Source organism: Marmota monax, unplaced genomic scaffold (assembly GCF_021218885.2).
Source record: "Marmota monax isolate L192 unplaced genomic scaffold, Marmota_monax_Labrador192_F-V1.1 WCK01_AAM20220418_F8-fsc00017, whole genome shotgun sequence".
Classification (NCBI taxonomy): domain Eukaryota; kingdom Metazoa; phylum Chordata; class Mammalia; order Rodentia; family Sciuridae; genus Marmota; species Marmota monax.
The window spans coordinates 8,728,657-8,753,296 of record NW_026695241.1 but is presented as its reverse complement, the minus strand read 5'-3'; the positions used below and the strand labels follow the sequence as shown (position 1 = coordinate 8,753,296).

Sequence of the window (24,640 nt, the reverse complement as noted above, 5' to 3'; positions counted from 1 at the left end):
ATTTCTACTTAATCATTACATCTTTTCCAAAATGAGTAGGGGAGAGAAAGTAAAAATAAGAAGAGACTGAGAAAGAAAATCTTTGTGCAAGTCATTTCTAGGAAACTGGGTATAAGAGCTTTAAATTTGCATTGTAATTACTTATAAAAGGAAATTTAATTCATTTGCCTCTCATAACTCATTTTTCAAATATAATTAAAATGACCCCAGGAAGGAGGTTAAAATAGCAGAATCAATTTGTACAGAGTAAATTCCAGATTTTGTCTTAAGTTCTTATGAGTTCTGGTTTGTGAGAATCAGAAAAAAATGTTCCCGTCATTATCTACTAAACAAACATGATTTAAGTATGACATGAAGTAATCTTGTTAAAAAGTCTATCTCCTGTGTGTACATGGACTCTTGCCCCTCATGGTTAGCAGAGTCTTGAGAACAGGACAAAGGTTGAGACTTTATACCTACCCATGTTCTTACCCACTTGAAATTCCTAAATTCTACAGTCATCTATTTCTGGTTTCCTGGGAAAACCTCCTTTGGAAATGTCATCTGATCAGTGATTTTCATAGTACTGATGAGTTTCACAGATCATTTTTCAGAGTTGGTATCAGTCAGGCAACCGGAACATGGATGCAGTACAAAAAAGGGAGGATGTGAGGTAACCTAATCCATTTCTTAATTTTTATCTTGGGTTTAACCTGATAAATCCATTTCCTGCAGTTAAGCGTGATCAGGAGGAAGTAGGGACACATGGAATTAACAAGGTGGCAAACCTGTGATTTCTCATGAGGTCACCACAGACAATAAATAGTACCTTAAAACTATACAGGTGGCTTCAACACTCCCTGAAAATGGTGGCACCTCAGTTCCAAAGTGCCTACAGAACCAGATAAAGTGGAGCCTGTTAGTCAGCTTTCCATCACTGTGACCAAAATACCTGACAAGAACAACTTAGAGGAGAAAAAGTTTCTTTGGGGCATAAAGTTTCAGAGGTTCAGTCCATGGCTGACTGAGTCCATTGTTTGGGGACCAAGATGAGGCAGAACCTCATGCAGAGGGCATGATAGAGGAAAGATACTCAGCTCATGACAGCTCAGAAGGAGAGAGACTGAGAAAGACAGAGACAGAGAGAGAGAGAGAGAGAGAGAGAGAACTTGAGGAACCAGGACAAGATACAATTCCCAAGGAAACATCCCCAGTGACCTACTTCTTCCAGCCATGCCCCCACCTACCTACAGTTGAAGCTCAGTAGTTCATTCACATTATTAATGCATGAAAAGAATTCATGTTCTGATGAGATTACATCTCTCATAATCATTCCACCTCTGAACATTTCTGCATTTCATTGCCTAACACATGAACTTTCAGGTAACACCTCAGCATCCAAACCATAACAAGGAGGTTCTCTAATGCTGTATTGGCAAGACTCAAAAATATCCCCAGGACTGGGACCCTAAAGCACACTAGGTTTCCCTGAGGGTTTCTCAGTCCTGCAATTATCCATGGTTTCCAGGCGCACTTGACCTGCCTTCTTTGGTCTTTCAAAGAAAATCTCTCCAGGGGGAACTGTCAAAGAGAAAACAGGGACAGACACCATTCACCAGGTTTGTCCATAAGTCAGAGAGCTCTGCACCCTCCTGAGACTTAACAGCCTAATGAGGCAAGCCAAGACCAACAGGGGTTACCTGAATCTTGTAGATCATGGCAGAGGTTGCACTATCCTCATCCCCAGACAGTGTTTGGTCCTTAAGAGAATTCTCTCATCCAAAGTACAGCACAAATGTGAAAGCTACCATAAACTGTACAGGCTGTGTAGTTAAAAGATCTTTAAAGGGTGCTGGGGCACTTGTGTTTGGACTTACGCCAGGTTTTTGGAAGAGGGTTAAAGGCAGTTAGGCTTTGCTGAAGACTGGATGATATCATAAATTGGAGGTAATTCTATCATTATTCAGTATCTCAATATACTAGTCCCCTCTTCTCCACACAGAATACATCCCAATACCACAGTGAATACCTAAAACCTCAACACACAATCGTATGTTTTTTTATACTCTGTATTTTTTCCTATACAGACCCACCTATGATAAAGTTTAGTTCAGAAATTAGGCACAATAAGCAATCAACAACAATACCATGATAAAATAGAATAACTATAATATTAAGCTATGATAAAATTTACATGGATGTTCTCCTCTCATTCATATTCTCTCCCCCCATACCCTCATATCCTTCTTCTTGTGGTAATATGAGATGATACAATGCCCACATGAGGAGATAAAGTTAGATGAATGATAAAGGTTTTGTGATGAAGTGCCAGGCTTCTTTGAGTACAGTAACACTGTATATGATAATCCAAACAGCTATTAGGTAAATAATGGACAGGTAGCATATACAGTGTGGATACGCTAGATAAAGGGTAGTTCTCATCCCAGGCAGGTTGCAGCAGGATGGCACTGGATTTAAATTTAAAACATATGAGTTGCTTGCTTCTGGAATTTTTCATTTACTGTATTTTTTGGACCGTGGTTAACTATGGGTAACTAAAACCATGAAAATAGAAACAGTCCATAAGTGGCATAAGTGGAATTACTGTAATTCTAATCTAGAAAACAGGAAGAGCAAAGCAAGGCTAAATCTCTATTTGATTTCAGAAAATAAAGCAGCATCAGTCATTTTCGTGGTCAACACAGTGTTCTTATATTTTGCCTGACTATCATGTGATTAGAGTGGTATTAGAGTTTGGATCTCGTGTCCTCTAAAGGCCATTTGGACTTGAACTTTTTGTACAGTTTTAGAACTCTTTGGTGATTCTTGGAGATGAGCAAATGCATTTTGCATAATGAGGTGGACATGAGCCTTTGGGGGCCAAAAGAAGCATGTTATAGATTAGATCTAGAATGTCCCCCAATGGCCAATATGTTGAATCCTTGGTAGTTTGTCTATGATGCTAGTAGGTGCTGGTGCAGCCTAGTAGAAGGAAGTTAGATCACTGGAGATGTGCCCTTGAAGGCCATATTGGGATCCCAGTCCCTCCCCCTCCCCATCTCTCTTTCCCAGCTGCCATGACGGGAATAGGTTTCCTCTACCATGGTCTTCTTCCATGATGTTCTGCCTTGCCACAGGCCCAAATGCAACAGGGACAAAAAAAAACTCTGAAACCCTGAGCCAAAATAAACCTTTCTTCCTTCTAAGTGTTTCTCTTAGATAGTGTGTCACAGTGACGAAAGCTGATTAACACAACTGCCTTTATTTTGTCTTATCTATCACAGTAGCAGTGGTCTCACTGGATGTTGCTTTTCTAGGAGATTATATTCAATAGAAGTAAACCAGGACCAAGCTGCCAGGTCAGCTCTTAGCAACATCAAGGCCCAGCTGAGAGTGCCAGGCCAGTTCCTTGGCATTAAGTTAACATACAAGGAAAGATGCCTTTTCTAGAAGCTTCCATAGCACCTGAGATGGTAGCTGTGATCCATGCTTACCTCCCCTTTCACAAATATGAGAGATTTCCCCCTGCCTATGTTACTACCAGCTAATAGCCATCTGCTGTTGGTACCCCTCAGGGATTTCCTCGGCTCACTGGAATGGTCTTGGCCAAAGCCATACCTGTTTCCTGGAGAGAATCACCCAATGACAGATTATCTGGAGTATAGAAAGACCTGCCCTCTGGCCCCAACTTGGAACAGTTGTGAAGGCTTGTCCCACGTTAGACCACAGGATCACCTGAGCTTCCCAAGGGTGATCCCACAGCGTGGCTTCTCTTTCTGCTCACTTCTGCTCCCATCCCTTTTCCTCCACAGGTGCTGGTCCCAACAGCCCTTCACCCTGATGTCCACCTCAGAGTCAGCCTCCTGATAGACCCAGGCTGTTCAGCCTCTCCTACACATCTCCATCCCTGCCTTAGTAATTCTTGGGAATAATTACCTTTGGCTGGGTGTGAACTCTCAAGGCACCTCACACAGCACCTAGTTTGTAGTAGTTCCCAATGTGTTGAAAAGCAATAAGAAAAATACCATATGAAGAAGGAAAATGGAAATAGATAGACAGGAAAAGGGGAAAGTTTGGAAAAGTCAGTGTGGTAGGCAGAATAATGCTTCCCACCCCTCCAAAAAAAAAAAAAAAGTCTGTGATGGTTAATCTGGATGTCAGTTTGATTGGATGGAGAGATGCCTAAGAAACAACTGGGATTAAGAAATTTCTGGGTGTATCTGTGAGGGGATTCTCAGAGATTATTGGCATCTCATCATCAAACTAAGGAGGGAGACATGCCCTCCATGTGGACAGCACTGTTTAATAAATTGGCGGACTGGGTGAGACCAAAAGTGTAGGAAGGAAGCCACAGCAGATACAGATTCAATTCTTCTTGAACTGTGTGCATCTAGTGCTGGTGCTACCACCTGTGGACACAGGATTCCAGCCCTTTCAGTCTTCTCCATGGATGTTCATGAGCAATTCCTCAGGAAGCTTCAGGCTTCCGTTTCATCCTGGACTGCTTCATCGCTTCCTCTTATTCAGCTTCTTGGACTGGGCAGTACCGGTTCCTCTGGCTCTCCAGCATGCAGATGGCCACCGTGGGTATCCAGCTCTTATCTGATCGGTTCTGTCCCAATGTCCATGTGCTAATCTCCAGAACTTGTGAGTATTTTAGGTCATATAGCAAAGAGGAATAAAGGTTAAAGATAGAATTGGGCTTTCTCATCAGCTGGGCTTAAGATAGAGAGATTCTAGTAGATTGTCTGGATCAACACAACACAATCACAAAGACTCTTAAATGTGGAAGAAAGAGGCAGAAAAAGACACAAAGAAAGAGATATGATGTTGGATACAGGACCTGAAAGATGCCTCACAGCTGGCTTTGAAATGGAGAAATGGCACCAGGAGCCAAGGAATATAGGTAACCTTAACATACCAGGCAAGACTGATTTTCTCTTAGAACCTTCAGAAAGAAATGTAGGTGGCCCTACTGTATGCAGAAAGGATTCTACCTGAATGAGACTCAAAGTGGACTTCCAATGTGTAGACCCATAATATGTGTGCTGTTTAAGCCTCCAAGTTTGTGGTAATGTGTTATGGCAGAAGTAAATATCTAATAGAGGTGGGATAAATAGCTGTAAATATTTGGAGCAATGGATGCTTTAGAATTTTTATAGGTGAGGGCTTAAGGATCTGTGGTCTGATAGAGGTGACTTCTCCATGTTTGAAAATTCATTGTTCTAACCAAGGTGGTGTTCCTTTGAGTTATCTTGAAACTGCTTTTGCATAGCACACTTCAATTTAAACCAAAAATGTATATTCATTAGTGACATGGCAGGAGATAGCAATACTGGGGGAGCTAAAATCCTTCTCCAAGCTGGACCTTAATGTTTCCAATCATTTGATCACTTGCCTAAGTGGAAGGAGGATTAGACGGATTTTGTGCTACTCTAAGAGCTCACATATAGGTGGTGCTTTGTTGTTTATAAAACATGCTCCCATCTGTGTGTCTCTGAAGGAAAGAACTGGAAAAGAAAGGTGAAGGTCATCAAGTCACAGATTTGATCTCTGTGTAGATACACATATGATACAACGTGTAAACATATTCTGAAACCTGAGAATATAGATTCTAAGTTCAGACTGATGTTTTTATACATAAAACCACCTAACAAAAAGCTTTTTCCTGAAATCCCCAACTAAAGGAGCTCTTTTGGAGAGGAGTATGTTTCACCTTGAAAGACAGGTGGACATCTAGTTGAGAAGGGTGAAGCATGGCATAATGTAAGAAATTGGACAAAAGAAGTTGACCTCTGGATGTTTCTTCCAATTTTGATATTATAGGAGCAGAAGTTTCTTTGTTTTTGTTTTTGTTTTCTAACATATAAGAAAACCCAGAAATTCTTTGCAGAGTTCCACCTGTCATGTCCCAGGAAGGGAAATAAAATATTTTTGCATTCCTAAATTGCAAAAAAAGAGTACTTTTATAGGATTACAAAAAAATGGTGCCAGTTAGTTAAATAAAATGAAACTTGCTTGTAGCATTTTAATGTTTCCCCAAAGTAGTGTTGATCTTTTACTTTCACATCTAATGTAAACACCAGAAGTCAAATGGTAATAAAGCTCCCTTTAACTGGAAGTGCCAGAAAACATTTCCTTGCCATACAGTTCATTCACTGGAGTTCAACTTTTTCTCCTTTTAAACTGGGTGCCCTCATTATTCTTCAGTCTTACTGCAAATTATAAAATGTTTAAAATGCAATTTATAGTGTCTATAAATACAAAAGAGCATCTGGTGAACCCTGAAGGAATTGGGGAGGCAACACAATATACTGAAAATCCCAGAGTCTTTGAATTTTGACGACCTGGCTTTAAATTTCAACTTCTTAGGGGTTATGACAATGGGAAAGTCACATCACCTTCCTCAACTTCAGTTTTTTCATCTGGAAGATGGATTTAAAGTATTTTATGCCCTTCTTTCATTATCAAGCCTGGGTCATCCAAGGACAGTATGGGTATGAAAATATATGAAATGCAAACATGATTCCAAGTAACCACTTATTGAAGTCCCCACCCAGTTTAAAACACATTTCTGTGTTATTCTCCTTGATATAATGAGGCAAGACCTTCTATTTCACATTAACACCATTACCATCACTGTGGATCACCAGAGCTCTGATTCTTTGTGAAATGTGATTGCAATTTTTCAATTCTGCAGGGAGAAGGAGGCTGGGCCACTTGTTTGGTTAAATGAAAGCTTGCCCATCAGATACTAAATATCACAAACAAAAATGCACCCATAGAAGTGGGAAGAAACACTTCTCCATCAAAAACTACTAATGAATGGAATCACTTATGCTCTTTATAGCTTATAAGATTTGCAGAGTGAATAGGAGAAAATAAGAATATTCTAAAGACTATAAAAGCTGAATGAGGGCCAGAAGCAGTCAGCTGTCAGGTGGTCACTCATACATGGAAGAATGATCACTCCTTCATTCACAATAGAGTGTAAAATAAGACTGCTCCTTAGCTTTTTTTTTTAATCATACTATAAAGATGGATATGTTCTCCTTGCAAAACAAAATGTTCAAGCCTTAGAGTTTAGGCTCAATCCCTAAAGAGATTTTTTAGGTTTTTAAGAAAGAGATTATTTTTTGTTGTTGCTGTTGTTTTTTGTGTGTGTGTGAGTTTTTTTTAAATCATAAATGGCATCACATTGAGCACATACTTCTGCAAAATGAGAATATGTGTTCTCTGGATTCACTGCAGGATTCAAATATCTCTGCTAACCTTAATAGATATATAGCTTTGGGAAATTACTTAGCTTTTCTCATTCTCAGTGTCTTCATTTCTAAGATGGGTACAGGGATGCAACCTACCTCCTGAGATTGCAAAGATAGTTAAATAAGTTCAAAGCATTTGGCTCAGTACCTAGCAGATCACTTGCACCCATAATTGTTGACCTCTAGTTTACCATCCCCTTTGACCATGCGGGCAACACTTTCACATGTGCTTGTAAAGGTCTGAAATGTCTGTACCTCCAGGATCTATGGTGAACATGACACATGTGTTGCAAACACTTCTCAAACACATCAATCTGTTCAGAAATTAGGTTTCTCAACAGTTGAGTTCTTGTGAAAAATAGCCTAGTATCTGGTGCACATTAAATACTCAGTAAACATTAGCTTTTAAAAAACTGGAATCCACGGATACAACTGAAAAGTGCTTAAAATAAATTTGCTTGGGGAAGCCACAATGATAAGACTCAAATATGATGTCAAAAAAAAAAAAGCTTGAATAACAAAAGGGAATCCGCACATGAGGATCTGGATCAGAGACAATCGAGGTGACAGAGAATGAATGCTCTAGGAAAGAAATCATCTTAGTCCGGCAGACAAGGAACAGGCAGCAGCCAGAGGAGTTGATGGGTTCATGAGCAGAATGGTGGGCATGGGGTCAGAGAGAGGCAGGGACAAGACTGTAAGCGCGTAGTGCAGGGTTTGGACTTTATTCTACGGGCAAGAGGTTGTCTATAGAGTTTAAAGAAAGTTAATTGCATGATGTTTCTTAAATTTTTAAAAAATGTAATATATGAATTGCAGTGGCATGGGATGGATCGGATCTGGGAAGTTAGGCAGGAGGGCTTACAAGGGTCCAGGTGAGAGAGGCTGCTGCTTTACCTGAAGAGAGAATTGAAGCTGGAAAGAGGTGGACCTTACTTCAGGCATATTTTTAAAGCTAGACTGAATGTGAGCCATGGGAAAGAATACAGTGGCCAGAGAAACTGGGGGGACAGAGGAACTATTTATCAAATGGGGCAGAGTAGAGGAGGAGTAGAAAAATGCTGAATGATCAAGGACCTTAAGTGCCCTGGGTGGTGACACCCCACCTTAAGAAATCTGGCAGAACAGGCAGAGCTGAGAGGTAGCAGGAATATTAAGTAGGTGTGCTGTCCTGAAAATTCTGGATATTAAGTGTGGATAAGTGTGAAACTATGGGCTGGAAATTCCAGTGTCTTCTAACAAGAAGAGCATGGAATCGTGACCACAGGTTTGGCTACCTAGAGGTCACTGCTGGCAGAGAAGTGGTAGTAACCAAAGTCTTATTGAAGAGGGGAGAAGAGAAGGAAAAGCAAGAAGAAAAGAGAAATATCATGAATAAGATACCTTTAAGATATAATGTTGTAAAATGGGGTAGAAAATTCATGCCTGAAAGGAAAAGTGGGGTCAAGACATTTTTATGAGACAGATAACTTCTAGAACTTATTTTTATGCTGATGAAAATGGTCCTATACAGAGGGAGAAACAGATGGTGCAGGAGGGATCAGGAAAAAAGATAAAGCAAAGCTCCAGAGGGGAGAGAGACAGGCTCCAAAGCACAGGTAACTGTTGACCCCACGCAGGAGCAGGCCACACCACCAGTGACAGGAGAATCCATCTGGGCTGATAGGCAGGGTGGTGGGGAGATGATGGTGGTCTTGCCACACTGGTTTTAATTTAAGCATTTACACCCTGACCAGCCAACTATACCTAAGCTGCTCAAAAGGGGGTACCTGTAATTTGCACACCTCTCCCCTACCCTGCTCATCTTCAGCCAGACAGAACCTAGAACAACCTCCATAAGGAGCAAGTGTGGTTATTCAGAGCTACAGGCTCCTACGTGGGTCCTCACGCCCCCTACCCCCAAGGGAATTGTTTCAGGGTCCTGTGTTCTCTAAGTCCCCAAATTCCCATGTGCTGTTTCCTCTTCTTCCCCACCTTGGGTAGGCCCTCCACTGAGCACAGCTTCAGTTTAGGAAAAAGTGTTCCTAAGGCTCCAAGTTCAGAACTGGGAAACTAGATCACGCCCTTCCATGGCTCCGCCCTGAGTTCCTCTGCACTGCCACAGCCTGGTGGTTTGCATTGTCCCCCCAGTGGAGGTAGCCTGAGGGATGGAGCTCTGCACAGGACATTGTCAAACCTCAAGACCCAGAGCAAACACAGAGTAGATGCTTCTTGAATGTTGAATAAATTAACCACACTAAGAGAAAAACAGAATCATACGTAATTACTACATGTAGATAATGTGACCTTAGTTAGGTGTTGCTACTGAGGAAAGGGAATTAAAGGAAGGACGCTGAACAAGATGCTGAAAGTTGTTAACTCCGGTAGGTAGGGATGCAGAGCACAGACAATTTCCCTTTTCTTCTTACAAGTTTCCTATATTTTGTAAATTTTCTAGAATAAGAAGGTAGGACTTTTATAAACAGAATATATATACATATATATAATTTATTAACAGAATATATTCATATATAATTTAAATTGTGAAATCCCCACTCTGCTCCCATATACATCTTCTTTAGACCATTCAGCCCTTCTCCATCCCAGCATGCTTCCCTCTCTTGCCTATCATTCCTTGCTTACAACCACATTTCACCACCAGGGAGCAGAGCGCTCCTCCCGGTCTTCATTCTCATCTCCATGATCTCACTCTCTTTACTGGCCTGCCGACATGCCTCTTCATGTGCCCAGTTTCTAGAGCCTGCCTTGGAATCAGACCCCAAAGAGTGCCCCAATCCAGAAGAATCTCTTCTCTCCCAGGTCCCTCCACCCAGCTACCAAGAGGCTGTATCCGAGGGTTCGGCAGAGCACTGGAGAATACATTTGTACATATAGAATGAGCTTTGCTTTTCCAAACATCTCAGTATTTACCTAAAGATGAACAACTGGGATTCTCTTATACCTACTCTATTAAATTGCAAAATTCTATCTGGTAAGTGCTCTGCGGAGAGCACATTCAATTTAGTTACAAAGCAGAGGTTATAATATGTGGGCGAATCAACTGAACCGCGAAAGCCCAATGCCAGGGAAGAAGATAGGAAATTTCATATATCTTCTATCCTGGGAGATTTTCTCACGGTGTGGAGTTGCATTACAGTCAACAGGATGGTAGAAAAGATAAATTATAGTTTTAAAAAGGCAAAAAACTTGTCATGTCTTTCTTATGCATCTAAGATGAGCTAGAATTGCTATTTCAAGTTTAAAAGAAAAAATGTTTTAATGGAATATGCGGTTACTAATAACCATTTTTATTATGCGGCCAGTCATGGTGCAGTTTTTTTTTAATTTCTATTTTATTACAGTTTTGCCTTTGGTAAATATTTATACTTTGACAAAACTGAAAGATTTGACAGCACTGAAAGGAACCACTTTCTTTAACACACACACACACACACACACACACATATCTGAAAAACACTATGTTTGTTTTTAATCTCAGTGACATATTTGGGCAGAAAGACCCACATGGTTGAATAGCTATATATTGCTGACTGTTTCTGATCTGAGAACATGTGTGCGGGAGATTTTAATGTTCTCCACAATAATTTCTAAACGAAAGGACATACATCCTGCTAATCTGTACTCCTCGGATCATCTCCTATCTCAAATAAAACTTTCAGAAGCAGATTTTTAAAAAGAAAAAAAAAGTGCAATAAAAAGCTTCCAGAAAAGAGTAATGAGCTAGTTAGAAGAACACTTGAAAGCAGAGAAATAAACCCTTGCACTCTGGCTGGGAATTTGATGCCCAAGCCACCAGCAGCTGGAGCATCTTTATTTAGAATAATGTTTATAAATGATTTTATCTAATTTTGTCACGCATTCTCAGCAATCTGTTAGTTTTTAACCAGGTTAGATATCCTCACAGCTGGAGAGGACCTTCAAATCACCAGAGAACCCCCAAAAAGGAACAAGGCAGAAAAAAAAAAAAAAAAACACTGGATGCCTCCTTTTTTCCTGCTGTGCACCAACATATTGTGGGGAAAAGCAGCCCGGTGGCATAGGGCTCCTCCTGCAGCGAGTGCCGCACAGCAGCTGCCCCGGTGTCTCTGAGCATCTTGCAGGGAGCCTTGCAGCCACCGCAGTGCTCTTTCACCAGCTCTGCCTTTGCTCAATCTCTGCATCACTCTGTCATCCGTTCCCTGCCGATCACTCCTGGGAGCATCTCCTCTGTTGGCATGTGATCACCAGAGAAAGAATTTTTAGTATTAAATGAGGCAGCTGGGCAATCAAAAGATCACATCTGCTTTAAAAGCAAAGCACTAGCAGCAGCCAACTTTGTTTTCCCCATCACCAGCTAATGCCTGGCTCCCCCAGCTTCTCGTTTTCAAACTTTCATCCCATCTCCGTAATTCAACATCTTCCTTCAGCTCCATTTTCCTTGAAGCCTACACTTAGAAATGTACAACACACATCTTGTTTGAATGTTTCTTGAGAGTTTGAACGTGCCCACTTTCTCTAGCTCCCGCTTTGCAAAACTTGTAATTACACAGCTATAACGGGGCCCATCTTGGTGTGCTGTGATCCTCAAGGAAGACACAAGCTGAACATATAAAAGGCATTCAAAAGCAATGGCAGCTTTTGCTGAAGTCTCGAGGAGCGGAAAACATGGTTTACATTTCCAAGACACACACGTAAGTATTTTCTCAACATGTCCCCTGCTCTCCTGTTTCCCCATGTCTTCCCAGCAATTGCTTGACAATTCCTGCCCCTAGAAATCTACTTTCCCAGATTTGGCTTGTCCATACTTCTGATGTGGATGAGTCTATTTTGCTCAGTTACTCCCTGTTCTGTAGCTTTGTATGGCAGCAAAACGGGTTGATGTCAGGGACAACCTGGGGTTTGTGCACATTCTACCACTGATGCAAAGCCTTCTATAGCTATATTTATTATTAGATGGTGGAAATCAAGTTCAGCCTCATAGCCCTCAGGTACCATTAATTCTTTGGGACAGAACAAAAACCCGCTTGTCGTTCTTATACTGTTCCTGCTTAAAAAAAAAAAAAAAAAAAAAAGACTTCAGTGTTCATTGAAATAATAGTTTTCTGCTTAAATTTCCATAAACTTAAAAGTGTAGTTAACCAAAATAGTGGTTTTAGGAGTATCCTGATTCACAGAGGGTTTAGGAGGTGATGACATTGTGAGCACTTTATGGAATACTTCTCCCTCCTCTGCAGCCATTGCCCAGTTTTACAAAGAAGTCACACTTGCCTGACCACTAGGAGGACAACTGCCCCCATCCCGAGTCACTGGGAGGACATCTCACTTGAGACTTGGCATTGGCTACTAAGCACCCAGCAGCCTGCAATATTAAGATCTCAAGAAGAGGAGACTGGTGGGAACCAGGGTACCCGCTCCATCACCTCCCTCTCCACCCTGAGGAGGTCTCCCAGTCACTCCTGCAGAGTCACACAGCTCACATCCTTACCATAGCCCTCAACCTCCACACCTCAAGTGCCCACGCCGGCCCACTTGAGAATCCGTCTGCCACTGGAGCAAGTGGCCATTTTGAAATCAAAGCATGAACTATGGCATTGATTTAAAAAAAAAAATTCTTCAAGAGAATTATTTTTGGAGCAGGAGAATGATGGATCCATGTGTGAAAGGGATGAGGAGTGTATGTGAATTGTTAAAAGTTGATCCTTGAGGGAGTTTGTGACCTTATGACCATGTTCAGGTTTTCCTGGAGTATGACAAGCATTTTGGTCCCCAGTTCTGAGTGACATGTCACTGTAAAGTCCTCTGGAGCTGTGAAATTCCATTGTGGAATCTCAGGCCATATTGGCAGCAGACAGCAGGATGTTCAATTCTGCAAATTCCACGGCTCAAGGCATGGTGGACTATGGATTATGTCAGTTCAAGTGAAGTGTTGCCTTCTGTTGTAGTCAGCAGCTAGTGGAACTGGGTCACACTCTTTCCTCAGGGCATGGAGAGCTCCGCTCTTCCTCTCTGTGTGCCTCAATTTCCTCACCTGCAAAATGGAGTGATAATGATGATACCTGACTACAGAGCTGCTTTGAGGATGAGATGTGGCCCCTAGTAATTACAAGTGTTAGTTGTTTCTGTTACTATCTGCTTTCCATTACTGTGACAAAATACATGAGAAAGTCAACTTAAAGGAGGAAAGACTATTTATTACTAGCACCACAGCTATGCACAATTCTGAACAGAACTTTCATCCCCAAGGTTGTAGGGGGCTTAAAAGCAATTTGGGATAAAGTCCAAGTGCCTTTCTCTTCTCTCCTCACCCCCTTTTCTTTTTTTTTAATCTCTCTCTCTCCAGCTCTCATTTTTCTCTTTAAAAAAAAAAAAACATGGATTTAGGTAAAATTATTCCCCACCTCTTCAATGCCTTGCCCCCTTAAAGATATATATTGCCCCATTTACCTTTCAATATCAGCATCCTGGCAAGGCCTAATGGGACCCTCCCACCCTCATGTGTCATGTTGACATTCAAATCGACAGGTGGGTCAAAGGAAGAAAACTGAAGCCTGGGAAACATGGGTTTTGTTCTCAGCAAGAAGCCACCAAATCGAAAGCACAGACACACTCCCTGTTCCTCGGCTTTCTTGGCCAAGACAGGATGGGCCCAATATAGTCTGTCTTACAGGAAATCAACAACAGGCAGGGTCCACCAATCAGCCAGGTAATGCTTAACTCACTGGACTACCAGTCCGGTGACGAGGACCCCTCCCTCCCTCCCAGAGCAATGCCGCCACCATCAACAGGAATCCCGTTCTCCTACAGCAATTCCCACAGCTGGCTCCAGGCCACCAACAATCTGGATGGGTAATGCCATTTTAAGTTCTAAGAAGGTATGGATTATCTTTGAATCTCTCATCAAGGGAGCATGAATCTGGCTCTTTGTGCAAAGAAAAACCAGAAAGCAAGAGCATCTGGTAAGGTGAGGCTCCTGAGAGGCAGTCGAAGAGCAATACCTAAAGGAGATGCTGGAGGGCGGGTTCACGAAGGTACTGGAACAAAACTGAAAGGAAGGACCTCGGAGCATCCAAACAATGGCTTGGAGGCCCCTGATTTAAGGGGGACATATGCTGGTGGAGAGGGTCGGTGTTGGAGTCAGACAATTCAGCCTCTGGGTCACTGATAAGTCTGGTAAGTCTGTTTGTTATACAAGTTGGGACCAAATGGAGGCTATTTCATCCAGATTGTTGAATGGGGAATAATACGCTCTCTATAAAAGCATCCGTATAGCCAGGGTTCCACATATAGGTACTATCAATGCCGTTATAAGTGTATAACCATGCTGTACTGTCTAACCACAGGCTTCAAAGCAACCAGACCAATCATGGACTAAAATCTTGGTGTGTAACTCGGTTTTCCATTACTGTGACAAAATAGCTGAGAGAGTCAAAGAAGGAAGGATTTATTTTGGTTCACAGTTTCTGAGGTTTGGGGGTATGTTTGTTACACTTGCTTTGGGTCCTGTGGTGAAGCCCCATCCATCAGGGTAGTGGGAGCATGTGGGGGAGGAGCTGCTCACCTCAGGGCAGCCAGAAAGCAAAGAGAGAGAGGAGGGGTTGGGACTGCAATGCCCCCTGTAAGGGCACCCCAGAATGAACTAGGTTTCTTCCGTTAGGCTCCACCACCTTCCAATAGTGTTATAGGCTGGTAACAAAACCTCTAGTGTCTGGGCATTTGAGGGATGTTTAAGATCCAAACCATAATATTATTTCCCTAAAGGCTCAAGTCCATCTTACAACGTAAAATACATTTAGTCCATGTCTGAGTCCCAAATCCTTAATAGTTTCAGCACTATTCAAAAGTCCAAGTTCAAAGCCTCCTCTGAAATTCAAGGCAAACTCAGCGGTGAGCCCCTCTAAAGATCAAAATGAGAGTTGCAAGCTTTCAACATGAGGTTGGGAGAGGCGCAGGGTCAAGATTCCCATTCTATAAAGGCAGAGTAGGGCCATAAAAAGGAAAGATATGACCAAAGCAAGACCAGACCCTACGTGGCAAATGTTGCATCCTAAGTCTCTGTGTCTGGCATCTGGGGCACATAGTGGCATGATGTCGTTTCAGAGGGCTGGGGAGCTCTGCCCCTAGGGCCTTGGTAGATGCAGACCATGTGGCCACTACCTCGGGTTGGCTTTGCTTGATGCCTGCAGCTTTCCTCAGCAAGTTGTTCATATCTTTGACATCGCAATCTTCTGGGGACTTCATTGCAGCATCAGCATCGCTCTCAGAGCTTTCTACCCATCACCCTCCCTGACCTAGGCTGCTTGCTGGGATGCTGACCCTGTCATACACTACCCGGCCTCCAGGTTTCTTTTGAGATCTCAGAGGAAGCTCCATGGCCCCAGAACTCTTTACACTCTGCATCCCTGCAAAACCAGTGTCACATGAATAATGCCAAAGTCTGCCACTAGCTGTAGCCATACCTGGGTCCACTTTAGACCATGGCAATAGCAGCCTCTGTCTGAATGCCTGGCTCATTGAACATAAGGAAATGAATCTAAGGGAAGCAATTCTCTAGAGGGACCTGTGTAAGCAGAGTTCTTTGAGGCTCTCTTCTCAAAGGAAAAAAATTTTAAGAGTTTATCTTTTTTCATGTCTGGGCCTACTTTGGGTGGGGTCTTGCAAATTCCACAAATGTTCTGAAGGCATTTTTCTTATTGTTTTGTTATAATGTACTTAACTTCTTTTTAGTGGTGTTAATCTCTCCAGCAGCCATACCTTCCTTGGCCAAACTTCACACATATTTTTGTTGTTCTTCTTCTTTTTCTCCTGACCAAACTGAGAATTTTTCAAATCTTTCTACTGTAATTATGGCTTTTGTTTGTTTGTTTTGCTTTACTTTGCTTTCTTTTATTGCTTGTTTGCTAACAGTCCTCACTTTAAATCTAGATGAAAGAACCCAGAAATACCCACATCATTGCCTAAATGCTGGGTTACTTGAAATTACCTCTACCAGAAAAATTAGTCCATCAATTTTAAACTCAATTTCACATAAAGCCTCAGATCATTGACAAAATATAGCCAAGTTCTTTTCCAGAATGTAACATAGATGATTTCTAGTTCAGTTTCCAACAGAGTATTCATTTCCATCTTAAAACTCATCAACACATCCTTCAAGGTCCACACTTCTATCAGATATCTTGTTTTCTGAGTCCCCATCAGAATCACTCATCCATTCAACTATCATGAAAAGTATTCTGCAATCTGTATTTGGGGTAAAAATGGGAGTTCATAACCCACTTGAATCTAATGTATGAAATATGATATGTCAACAGCTTTGTAATGTTTTGAACAACCAATAAAAAAATAAAATAAAAAAAGAACAGTATTCTAGATGTTTTCTAGTCTTCTTCTCCAAACTTTTCCAAATTCTTCCTACAAGCCACTTCCAAGCATTTATGAATCCCATTCTCAGGCATGGTCATAGCAATGAGCCCACTCTTGGTACTAGTTTTCTGTCTTAGTCAGCTTTCCATTGCTGTGACAAGATGCCAGAGGTAATCCCCTTAGAGAAAGAAAGATTAACTTAGGTTCAGAGTTTCCAAGATTATAGTCCATGGTTGGTCTGGTTGCTTTGAAGCCTGTGGTTAGACAGTACAACATGGTGGCAAGAGTGTGTAATGAAGAAGGCTGATCACCACAAGCAGCCAAGAAGCAGAGAGGAAGGGTCTGAAGTTCTAATGTCCCCTTTGAGACCACTCCCCCAGTTACTTACCTTCATCCCACAAGGCCCTACCTCCTGAGGGCTTCCCCACCTCCCAATAGGGCCACAGGTTGGTGACCAAACCTTTAGACTATGGGCCTTTGGGAACACTCAAGTTTTAAACCATAACATACAATTATTTTAAAGAAATCACTGAGTTAAGCACATGGAATATACATAAAGAAATAAAATATAGTTTTTAAAACCTAAAAAATATTATAACCTAGGTAGATACTCTCTTATTCTTTTCTCTTTGACTTTTCGCTCCTCATCCCTTCTCCTCCTCCTACAGAAGTGGCCACTGTCTCTACTCCTAGCTTTTTTCATATCAACCAGAAGCAGCCAAATCACAGGGTGGGGTGGGGAACTTATCAAATGTGGTTTCTCACCCTCTGTGCTTATTCCCTAAGAAAATATTTAAACACGGCCCATAAAAACAAAGAAGTACATCAAGACAAACCTTTGTAGGTTTTTGAGGGATCAAAAGGAAGGTTTGACTAAAACTGTCAACACTCATAGTAAATAAAAGCTTTTAAATAGGGGAGAGGAGACATATGAAAAAAAAAAAGAGTCTACAAAGACAACAGAAAAGGAAAGAGAAAATGACATATAAATGACAATGAAGAAGGCAGCCTTGGGAAAGATTTCCCACAGGAAGGAAAAAATACCTGGAGGGAAAGGCTTCATATTCTCAAGGAAATTAAAGCAGATGTACCCTGTAATTTAAATAAAAGGAAAAAATAACAAAACAGTGTCTAGTAGATGAAATTAAACAGAATTGCAGCAGTAAAAATCTGAATGAGCATTACAGAAAGAAATTTTGGTACTAGCTTTAAAAAAAAAAACCCAAAATAAAAATAAAATGGAAAAATTCAAAGCACTCAGAAAATCTACATGTGGAACCAATATACAGATATTTGGCTTATCAGGGGAGAAAGAAAAAAAACAGACTAGCCAATGCATACACAGTATTTAAAGATCTAATGGAATAGAATATCCCTGTTATGTTTGAATGTGTCCTCTTTAAAATTCAGATACTGACATGTAATGGCCAGTTCCATAAGATTAAGTGGCAAGACTCAAGCCAGGCATGGTGGGGAACACCTGTAATTCCAGAGGCTACGGAGGCTGAGGCAGGAGGATTGTAAATTTAAAGCCAGCTACAGCAACTTAGCAAGACCCTAAGCAACTCAAAATAAAAAATAAAAAGGGCTGGGGATGTGGCTCTATGGTTAAGTGCCCCTGGTTTTAAACCCTAGTACCAAAAGATAAAATTAAGAGTCAGAACCTTTAAGAGGTGGTTAAACCAGGAGGCGTCCTCCTCATGAATGGGATTAAGGCCTTTAATTAAAAGTGCATCCACACGGCATTCAGTTCTCTTCCCTTCTACCTTCCAGAACTTGAGGACACACCATTCCTTCCCTCTGGAGGGTACAGCAATATGGCGCCATCTTGAAAGTGGACAGCAGCCCTCAACAGACAACTTGGACTCTCCATCCCCAGGCTCCAGAACTCTGAGAAATAAATGTCTGCTGCTTAGAAATCGCCCAGTCACACATGTTCTGCCACAGCAGCACAAACAGACTAAGACAGACCTTGAACTTCCACAGAGATGCAGACTTGAAAGGATCATCACGCACTGCCTAACACTTAGCCAACATTGAGGAGCGTACCTTAGTTCTAAAGGAAGACATTAGATTTGTAAAGTAGCCCTACATTTCTTCAAACAAATGTAGATGCCAAAAGCAATACTGTAAGTCCATTAAATTTTAAAAGAAAAAAAAAAGGATAATCCAAGAATTTTTTTCCAGCTCACTTTTACTCTTAATTACAAAAAAAAGGAAAGAAATACTCAAGTATGCAAGAATTCAGGAAGCATATCTCATAATACATAAACTTCTCAAACTGTCATAAAGACATAATCTTGCTAATCAAACAAAAAAATAAATAAATTCAAACAGTAAAATGTCTCTATAATAAAAGGAATGGAAAGACTCAACTATTTTGCCAAAAAATTCAGTCTAATTATTTTGACCTGCTTAGAAAACCAAATTTAAATATTTTAATTCTTGAATAAAGAAACATTTATTGTAGTTTTATAATATTGTGTTATGGTTTATTATAGTATTTTAGTATTTAGTATTATAGTATTTTGTTTTATTATAGTATTTATTATAGTATTAAAGTTTTATTATGGTTCATTATAAGTATTTATTATTTTAATTATAATGAGCTATAACAAAAACTCGTGAGTCTTCTAACATAAAACAGAAAGGAACAGCAGATATTCTGTGAGCCATCGAAAGTGACTGATTTTCTCATCGTTCCTGGGAGAAGTCAATAATCACCAATAATTTCAAACACTGATAAATATGGCTTAAGGACTTTAGCTAAGTATTCAAATCAATTACGAGAAGAACAAAAAAATATATTTACATGTTTAAATTACTGGAAGGGAAAAAAAATACTGCAAAATGGAAGTCCAGCTAAAAGTGAAAAAGAATGCACCTCCCTAGAAGCAAGTGCCTGCTGCGATTGGAGGATTGTCCTGGTTAAATGATCATGGTCAGGTACAATGGCACACGCCTGCAATCCTAGCAGCTTGGGAGGCTGGGGTAGGAGGATCACAAGTTGGAGACCAGCCTCTGCAATTTAGTGAGTCCCTAAGCGACTTAACGAGACACTGTCTCAAAATAAAAAAAATTAAAAGTCTGTGATGTGGCTCAATGGTTAAGCACCTCTGGATATTCAATTCCTGATAACAAAAGAAAAAAAAAAGAAGAAGTGATAAACACCATTATTAATAATGATGCTATTCAGCAATATGCAAGTAAATATTTTTAGGAAAAAGAGTAGCAGGGGTTACATCTGATACACGAGATAGGAGCAGGGAGGGCCCAGGTGATGGGCTGCGGCTGCTGCTATATTGTTCTGTTTTGTTTTGCTTTAAATATGTTTTTTAGCCCTCTGTTTTGGGGAATGCATGACTTGGGTTTTGGGGTTTCTTTTTTTCCTTCAATGTCAGGTGAAAAGTCATACACAAAGGTAAATTCAAACTTAAAGAAGATAATGTAGTCATCACACCTAGCAAAATTGAATTTAATGTAAAAAGCATGACTGAGACAAACACCACTGTGATTTTTAAAAGGAAGAAGAAGGAATAAAAAGATTGCACATATTTCTCAGCTGAACAAGAACGCAAGGGGGCCCTGACCTGCCAGGCATTAGAACGTCACGCACAGCCTCTATGAGGAAGGCAGGGTGGTACCGGTGCAGAAATACACACATAGCCAGGTGGAGTGGAATACAGTCTAGAAACAGATCCCAACGGCTCTGAGGGAAACTCACTGGAACAGTGATGGCCCCTAAGAGAAATGGATCTGGGACAACCGTGTATTCCCTTAGAAAAAGACCCACACTTCACACCACGAACAAGACAAGGATAAACTCCAAGTGGATCCGTGAACTAAATGGAAAAGAAAAGAAAGAGGGTATTTAAGTCAGCTTTTTGCTGCTGTGACTGAAAGACATGACCAGAACAACTGTAGAGGAGAGAAAGGCTATGTAAGGGCTCAGGGTTTCAGAGGTCTCAGTCCATACACAGCTGCTCCATCACGGCAGAAGAGTATGACAGAGGGAAGCGGCTCACACGGTGATCAGGAAACAGAGGGAAAGATCTCCACTTGCTAGAGACAAATGTATACCCCAAAGCCATGGCCCCAATGAACCACTTCCTGCAGCCACACCCCAGCTGCCTCCAGGTAGCACTCAGTTAATCCCATTAGGGATTATTTTTCTGATTAGGTTAAGGCTATGCCCCAATCATTTCTCCTCCAAACCTTCTTGCATTGTGTGGTTGAGCCTTTGGGGAACACCACGTTTGCACCATAATAGAGGGTGAGCTAGTGAGAGGATGAAACAGCTCTGCAAACCTGGAACGCAGTGAGTGAAGTCCCCTCCAACAGCAACGTGAAAGAAGATTTTTCTGTGACCCCATGTCCAAAGGCAAATAAAAGGAAAGACTGACAAATATAATCGGATAAAATAGGAGGAAAACTGACCCACAAAAGAAATCTGAAAAGGCACCACCCATAAAAGATTAATACCCTGAACTTTAAAAAAATCTCTTAAAAATAAAAAAATAACAAAGAACCAAAATCCCAATAAGAGGAGAAAATACATCACATCAACAGACAATTCACACAAAGAGAGAGAGAGAGAGAGAGAGAGAGAGAGAAGATGGTCCTAAAATACATAAGAAAGTTGAAATTCACTTATAACTAAAGAAATACAAATTTCAAAAAACACAGATAAGTGTTTTTTATCTATTAAACTGACAAAACCTAAAATCTTCAAATGTCTGAAAGCAGCTCTGTTGATAAGGTTGTCAGGAAATAGGCACACTCACCCACTGCTGGAGAGGATGCAGACTGGTATAAACTTCCCAGTACACTGGCATTATTTAACAAATCTACATATGATTCATGTCTTGACCCAGCTATTCCACTTCTAGGAGCTTACCCTGAAAATAGGCCTCCAATAATATCAGACTATCCATGCACATATTTATTTCAGCCTTTTGTCTAACTAGTAAAACAGTAGAAACCACCTCCATAGCGTGCATCACTTTCACACAGTGGAATACTATACTGCTAGGAAATATAAGGAACAGCTCTATGAGCTGATCTGAAATGATAGAATCTCTTATTAAATGGGAAAAAAAGAGTAAAGTTATAGCTATAATATACACTGCCCAGTAAGAAATGATAAAAACATTTAGTGTATCTACTCAGCTTTGGAGAAGAAAATATAAGACAGACAAGAAACCAATGGGTTTAATAACTACAGAAAGTAGGTGGGGGAAAGGTGGGAAAATGGAGAGAGAGAAATGGGTAGAAGGGATGAAGAGGTGGTGATACTGCTCTGAGTTTTCTTTTAGTATTATTCTGACCAACGCTATGTTTCACATACCCAATAAATAAACCATTAAGTTCAGCTCATCCTTTGATTTGGTTGGGGAAACACCAGATGAAATAGCAAAAGGTAAAACATGTTTTAACGTGTTGAAAGGACATAAGAGCAACTGAAAGGAAAATATCAATCTCAGATCTGGAAACATTTGAGCATCAAAATCAATAATAATATTAATGATTATAATTAAATATTTGTTTTTGTTTTTTACTACCACAAAAAGGAGAGTTACAAATTAGACAAAAAGAGGAGTTGGAATGAAGCCTATGGAGTAGTTTGAAACTAGAGGTGTCAACATGAACTCAGGGTCTTACACTCACACACACAGACAGAGGAAGAAATTCAGATGTGCCTTTGCTTGTGTTTACTTCTGTGGGCTGCAAGTGCCTAGAGACAGGGGCACCTGAGAGCAGTGAGCAAAACAGGATCCAGATTTGACTTTCTTGATTCCATTCTCAGATAAATGGAACCAGGGATCCTTGGGAAAATCATTGACCCCGCAGTTGGGGCCAAGAAAACGTGGAACATCTTGTGGTGCCAGGAACTGAGGAAGTGCTCAAATAACAAGAGGAACACAAGAGGCAGCTAGAGGAAGCCCTCAACCCCCAAATATGGAAATATTTAAGTATCAAAATAAATAATGATGGTCGTGAATTATAACCCAGAGACCAAAAATAAATATCATGAGTCCATTCTTAGGTTAAACACAGGTTAAAAAATGGGGATTGTAAAACAGCTTTTCCTGACAGTAGAATTCCAAGTAATAAGCCCAGAAGGGAGGATGGAAAGAGAAAAATCTCCATTAGGCAAACTGTGCCGTAATCATGTGCAGCTCAGAACCAAAAAGGGATGCGAACATTAATGGGCAAAAGTATCTTGAGAAATACAATCGCTACATCCTCCTCAGGTATCTTCCCATGATATATTTATGAATGATGAAGGGACAAATAGCAGTGTCACTGCTGAGAAACCTGGCAAGAACTTGACCACCAAGGGATCACAGTGAGCGTTCCCAGTCAGAAGACACATCACTGTCACGTACTTGGATACAGCATATAAGGGACATGTCATTTCCATGATGTTCTTGCCCAAAATCAGTGACTTTAATTGTCAAGAGAAAACACTGGAGGAATACAGACTGAGAGAAATACCAGGAAATAACTGTCCCTCCCTTTTTCAAAGTCTCAAGGTCATGAAAAATATGAATGACTGAGGAACAATCACAGAGTATAGAAAAGACATGGCAACTGAATGCTCAAAACAAAAACAAACAAAAAAGATACTTGTAAAGAAACTGGTGAAATACAAATAAAGTCTCTGAGTTAATTAACAGTGTTATAACAATACCAGTTTGCTGTTGCTAATGTTGGACAGCAGCTACCTAACTTGTCAACGTCAGGGAGGGCAGGCAAAGGACATATGAAAAGGTTCTCTGCTGTTTTTGTGACTTTTCTACAAGCTTAAATTTATTCCCCACCCCAAATATTTTTCAAATGAAAATTTTAAAAAAACCTGTCATAGAATAAAGCAAAATCTGGAATTATTTAATGTTTTAATAATAAGGAACTATCTTTTGCTAATATCTGCAATGAAAATTAAATGTGAAGATCACAGGCTTCAGGGCAATGGAGATGGAATCTCTATCTCTCTCTCTCTCACACACACACACGAATACACACAAACACACACTTTGGCCAAGAAATTAAAGCAATGCAATAGAGTCCACAGTGTGTTTCCAAAAGAGACTTAAGGACAGAAACATGAAAGAATTAATATGTTCAAGATAAGGGAAGGAAAAAACAAAATTATTAAAATGTGGAGGGGTTGGTTTTATTTACCTTGGTTAGAAATGAATAGTTTAATGCTATCAAGAAACACAACTGTTGTTCTACCATTGACCTCCGTGAAAATCTGCTTCATCACATTTCCACCACATTTTGCAACTGGAGGAAATCACACCAGCAGATTCCCTCCTCACAGACTAGTTCCCACCACCAACCACACCCTACTCTGATTAAGCCCATGTGAGGAAAACGTGTCCTTCTATCAATCCAATTCCTTCATGAATTATTATCAGCCAAAACTGGGTAAGTGGGTCCCCAAAATACCAATGACAACGACAATCTGCATGAATCCTCATCCTTTAATTTTCATTTCCTAGAAACAGTACCGTGATAAAATATTTCTATTGAATCAGTGATTGCCATTGGGACAGACCTGGCTAAGCAATTCCAAATTACTTATTTTCTGATGTTTTATTATGAACAATTTCACACACAGAAACATGAAAGAATTTTATGGTATACACTACTTAGATTTGACCATGAAGATTTTATTAAAATTGGTTTCACATTTGTCTATCCAGTTACTCCTATCCATTCATCAATCCATTTCATTTTTTTTGATGCATTTCAAAGTAAATGGTGGACATCCGTATACTTTCGCCTATTCATTTCAGCATGCATTTCATTAACTTGTGAATTCCAGTGAAACCCCCACATCCTCTGTGTCTACTAAATGCAATATACTTGGCAGCTATTAGATTCCATCTTCACCTCTGCCTCTGATTTTGAGTGTAAAGGAAGATTGATGGGCAAAGGTGGCCCCTGACTTTGAGTCCTTTAGACTCACTGTGCTGCATGAATCCACTCATCTACCTGTTCTCACGTAGATGGCAGAGGAGTGAATATTTTTTCATGGACATGTACCG

General features: G+C 40.5%; 1 pseudogene; it reads left to right on the top strand.

Moving 5' to 3' along the window:
- The first annotated feature begins 13,989 nt into the window (after positions 1-13,989).
- The window catches only part of LOC124090431 (regulator of microtubule dynamics protein 1-like), a 114,519-nt pseudogene continuing 103,868 nt past the window's right edge, over positions 13,990-24,640 (top strand).